The following is a 5,599-nucleotide window of genomic DNA, read 5'->3' on the forward strand; positions in this document are numbered from 1 at the left end:
CATATGCCACCTAGTATAAATTATCCAAAAAAGAAAACCTATGAGGACATACGGTGGCACCATCATCACCATGTTTTTTTGAAGTTTACAGATCACCTAAGATTTCGCTGCAAAACAGGAGAGTTGCCTTACTAAGGATATTACCAGGTGATTCCACAGTCAATTATTCTTCACTAAATTCTTTACCATCTGAAATATCATATAAGCAGAGATCTGCAGACATTAACTAATGCAAGTGTACCAAGGCAACTATATCACACATCATAACCAGTTGTCTATATACAATCTGATCACTTTGAAAAGTTCAAACAATTTATAAATAGATTAGGGAATTACACCATCTAGACCATTGACCGTGAACTGAAATATTCAGAGAAAGATCTTCACAAAAGACAATTGTTATCGAAATCAAATTTGGAAGGATGGTCTCTTAAAATAAAGTACTTCCTAACAGATACTACCAAATGGATTATTAACTTACATAAGCTAACATACCTACAATAAAATCACTTGACAGAGGAATCCTTCCGAATCAATCTGCTAATCTTTCACTACACATAAGTCATAGGGAAGCTAAAAGAAAATAAATAAATAGGAGATTCTAGCTAAAGAACACCTAATTGCTGTATCATAACAATCAGCACATCATCTTCACATGAGCTGTTAAGTCTTTAATTGGTTCTCCCTTTCGCCGTGTTAAAATCAACGTCAGGTGCACCAATTTTTACATTTAAAGGTATTGGACTGTCTGATGATATTCAAATTGACATAAACTCTAGTTGCACTTGTAGATGATAGTGAGTAGTATGTATACACTTGGTATTAACTTTCCTATACAATAAATATACGCATAGCAATACTTGAATCTTATTGATATAAATACGGGCCTATCAAATATCTAATAGTTTTTATGTTACAGAGATGACACGGCCCAAATAATCCTCATCAATTTGGTTGACCTTGTCGCATTAACTTTTTCATCCATGTATATTCCAAGAGTCGTAACTATTAGCACGTGTACTCGTTTAGGTTCCTCGAATATACTCACTCAATTCGAATCACAATATCATGAATCTTTCAAATCCCATGAATGTCTGTTTCTTCAGTATGCCCGATGTAAGTTGCTATGGCAACAACAACTGCTGAAAAAAAGTGGTGTTAGTATGCAGAAAACATTGAAATTAATGATTTCAAAAAATATAGTTGTACCGGAAAGTAAATTTTCTAGTCATCTCTTGTGGAAGGAACATCAATGCTAGAAAATGTGAAGCTTTGTTCTTCTATTTCAATCTTTTTGAGACCTTGGATATATTGAAATTTTGTTGTGTGCAAGAAAATAAGTATCTTGTCGTCTATCAATGAACGGAGAATCAGTGTAGATATAACCTTATAATTTGATATCATTTTGACTGAACCATCTTGGTTGACTGAACTTGCTAACCATATGTTCAATTACATGTATATGAATGCAATACAAACAGTGCACTCTAACAATAGGAAACAATTCAAGCATTCTACTCAGCATAATCCATTATATTAACATGATTTTGTGGACATTCGAGCAAGGCATGCATCCCTATGAGGTGCTCCTACCAAGAGAACTAAAGAATATTTTGGATATGTGACAACACATTATTTATTGAGCTTATAGGAAAATTAGGTCAACCTGAGCTATACTAAAGAGACCTTAGACAGACAGTAAGATATTCAAGATAATCTGGGAACTTCTACTGTATTCAACTATTTTCGAGATCACATCCCTACCATGATTCATACATATGCAGATAATTATTGGAATACATGCCACTTGCATGTTTGAAAACATGGAGCAATGACCCATATATGCTAGTAGATCCAGTCAACATAGTTGTAAATCAGTAATCTTGTAAAACTTAATGATGCAGATCAAAACTTAAAGCTAGCCGAGCATGCCCGTTTTGCTACCTCCTCTCTATACCCTTCTTTTGTCGTGGACGTACCGAAGGTTGAATAAGTATTTTGACTTACCTCCATTAGCACAACCGTACTGGTCACTTGATTAATGAAATAGACAACTGGGAGGCTGAGATCCTTATATGATGGAATGATAAGATAGTTGCTCAACAACTACATCTGTGAATGACCATGTGTAACATCAAAATTCCCCAAATCATTTATGTAAGAATTGTGTACTCTGTAGACTTCTTCCCCCTGAAATTCTGACAAAAATACAGACTTGCTTCTTTTGTGATGAAAATCTGAAAACGTACACACTATGCTTATATAATAAAAATTTAAGATCCTCTAAATAAAGTGTTCGAACTTAGTCATACGAATTTACATGAGAAAGATTGAAATATACATTGCCTGATGATTGCTAACAACACAAAAATTACAGTATGAATTTACATAAGAAAGAATTGGACTATCCATTGCTGATTGCTAATAACACAAAAAATACAATCATACTTCAAATTTTGAGGCATACATGTTCCGTTGCAGGCTCAAAAAGAAATTAGCTTGGTAGAACCTGCTGTCATGGGAATTGCCAACAGAAAATTATGGCTCTGTCTACTGGATGCTTACCGGGTTCATTACAAAAACAACCAACTGGAGGCACTTTGAAGTTAATGTTGATAGTTCTAATTATAGGCTCGCCTTATGGTCATAGCCGGGCTTTGAATCGCCTGATTGGCATAGCTCGGCTCTGAACCAATCTCCATTAGGTATCCAAAAAAATTACGGGAGAAGATTCAGGGTTCAATCCAAATCCAATAGGACGAATTCGTGCACAACATGATCAAATGATAGAAAAAAAAGTAGTTGAATCCGAATCCAGAAGAAAAGATAGGATGGTGAACTGGCAAGAAAAAAATCAAAAGAAAATTTGTGAGATACGAACCAGATCTAGATCAAGAAAAACAAATTTAAGGAAGTAACCCCTTCACCACGGCAGATCCATGGCCCAACTTGATTGCATTAGTTTGAGAGAGTAGTAGCTTTGATTTCAACCGTGAAGAGAGAGATGGAAGAGAGAGGAAGGGACGATGGATGGAATACTTCGATGGGGCTTGGTCTCCAGAGAAATTATGGAGAGGAAGGCATAGGGGAATAGTTTTTTTTTCATGGGAGAGACAAAAGGACGGTGGATTATTTTCACTTTGCGTGGAGATAGATCTAAAAAAAACTTTGCGTGGAGAGAAAGAATGATGAAGGGCTGGTGTTATCTCATCTTGTGAGCCTATTTTTAACAGAAAAACGGTGACACTTTTATTGATTAATGTGGTAATTATTAGCTAATCTATACCGTTATAATTCGGACCCACGTGATTAACGGCTCTAATTTACTAATTAATGTGGTAATTTCTAGGGAGTATGTAATTAGTATAGGTATAGGTATATAGATATGTCCAATAATTCTGATATTTGGTGAAGGGCTTTGGAATAATCCAACTAGTCTCTATAAGAATTATCAGAAGCAACAAAAATGATTTAGTGTCTAAAACTAAATCAAAACAAATTACAGAAAATGCAAAACACAAAGAATTAGAAAAGAGAGAGAGAGAGAGAGAAGAGCTCACCTAGCCCACCTGGCGGCCCAACTGTGCAGCCCAGCCCATCACCGCAGCTCTTTCTGTCGTCTTCCTCCTCATGCCAGTAGGCAGGGCGCGTGGTCGCCGCGCGCGCGCCAGCACCTGCTTCCACCATGACGCCCCGGCTCTTTTGGATGTGCCACGGAGACGCCCCGCTCCTCTCTCACTCTCTCTCGTTCTTTCCCCCTCCTCTGTCTCGCTCTCTCTCCCGAAGCCGAGCGGAGCCGTCGCCGCCGCTCGCTGCCGCCGCAGCCACCGACCACCCCTCGCCCTACCGATGAGTCCAGAGGCTCCGCCTCGACCCCCTCTTCCTCTCCACCGAGCTGCGCCCCGCCGGAAGCCCTGCAGCGTCGCCCACGACATCATCTTCAACCTCTGGCCGCCGGCAAACTCTTCGGGGATTCGCGAGCTCCAGTCCCTCCCCGGCCTCGCTGTTGCCTCTATCGGATTCGCCGTGAGCCCCTGCCTCTTTTCCCTCTCTCCCCGTGCTCACCCGTGCCTTCTAGCCACCCTGGCCATCGGAGCCGACAGCTCCTCGCCGCTGGTCATGTCGCCACCGCGACTACGGCAGTGCAAGCACGCGTCCGAACCCACCACTGCACTCAGAGCGCTCCTAGGAGCCGAGCACGCCCACCAGATCTTCACGTCGTGCAAGCATCCATAGTTATGTTTAGTATTAACTAATCACAGTGGCCCCACACGTCAGCATTGACCATGCTGACGTGGCCATTGACTGGGCCCCACCTGTCTGCGACCCTAACCAGCCCTTAGTCACTGACCAGCAGGCCCCACAGGTTAGGTTTGACCTGGCGGCGCCTGTTGACCTGCTGACGTCAGCATGATGCAAGACTGACGCAGTAAATGCTTTTCTGTATTTTAAATAAATCTAAATGATTTATTTATTTTCAGAAAATCCCCTAAACTTCCAAAAATCATAGAAAATAATCTACAACTCAGAATGAAATAAATTATATATGAAAAATTATCAAAAAAATTCAAGGAATCTGTTTATGGCATTTGCATCCATGTTTGAACAACCTAGGGTTGCTGTACATGGCAATTTACATAATTGACATTTAAATAAGCACATATGGAGTTTGAATTTGAACCCTTGGTTCAAACCAACTTCATTTAATATGGTTGCTAGTTGCATTAGCTCAATCAACAGCATATTGCCATGACATTATCATGCATCATAATTGTTACATTGCATTGATTGTGTTCCTCTTTGTTTGCCGGTATTTGTCCCCTCTCGATAGACGTGGTTCCGACGACGAGTTCGATGACACCGATGAAGAACTATATTATCTTCAGAAGTGCTAGGCAAGCAAAAACCCCTTGTTCATTCCGATACAATCCCACTCTCTCGCTCCTGCTCTCTTTTACTGCATTAGGACAGCAACGATTCATCTGTTACTTGCTGCGGTAGTTGAACCCCTTATCCTCTGGATGACTTGTCATTGCCACAGTAAATAGATGAAACCCACTAGCATGAGTAGGAGTTGTTTGAGCCCTGATGTGCCTACTCATTCATGCTTTTTTGTCATGCCTGCAACTGCTTAGAGTTGAGTCAGGTCTGATTCATCGGGGATGAATTGGAACAGTGATGAACATGTCCTACTGTGTGTGAGCTAAGTGTGTGAACACGATTTGGTAAAGGTAGCGGTGAGAGGCCATGTAGGAGTGCATGGTGGGTTGTCTCATTGAAACCGTTCTTAGGAACTGAGTTCTGTGTCTGTGATCGATGAACAGCTACTACCACTCATTGGGATCCTTAATAGACCCTCTCGGCTTCTTAATCACCCAAGTACTCTGTCCAGGAGTTGCAACTAGTTTCTGGTGTTTGTAGGTTATGTGTTGGCGGCCGTGCGTAGCGCTGACCCTAGGGGTGGGCTATGATGCGGTAGATACACCGTGGCACAGTGTACCGGGCGCCCGTTTGGTGTCTCGGGAACCCTGTTCACATCGTTCGGGGCCGTATGTGGAAACCTCGGCCGAACTCCCCGCGGATGGAACCTGGATAGGCG

At 41.3% G+C, this 5,599-nt stretch overlaps 1 long non-coding RNA gene across 2 annotated transcripts; it reads right to left on the minus strand.

Annotated features, from left to right (window-relative positions):
* Positions 1-713: 713 nt before the first annotated feature.
* Positions 714-3,188, minus strand: LOC125508484 (uncharacterized). 2 transcript variants are annotated; one of them, XR_007283526.2, is made up of 2 exons: positions 2,008-3,188; positions 714-1,139 (listed from the first exon to the last, which is right to left on the minus strand). It is a non-coding gene; the product is annotated as an uncharacterized LOC125508484 (long non-coding RNA). The 2 variants fall into 2 exon arrangements; XR_007283527.2 differs by having other exon boundaries at positions 714-1,142.
* Between the last annotated feature and the right edge of the window lie 2,411 nt (positions 3,189-5,599).

The sequence above is a fragment of the Triticum urartu genome, chromosome 5A (genome assembly GCF_056163025.1).
Source record: "Triticum urartu cultivar PI428250 chromosome 5A, HENAU_Tu73, whole genome shotgun sequence".
NCBI lineage: Eukaryota > Viridiplantae > Streptophyta > Magnoliopsida > Poales > Poaceae > Triticum > Triticum urartu.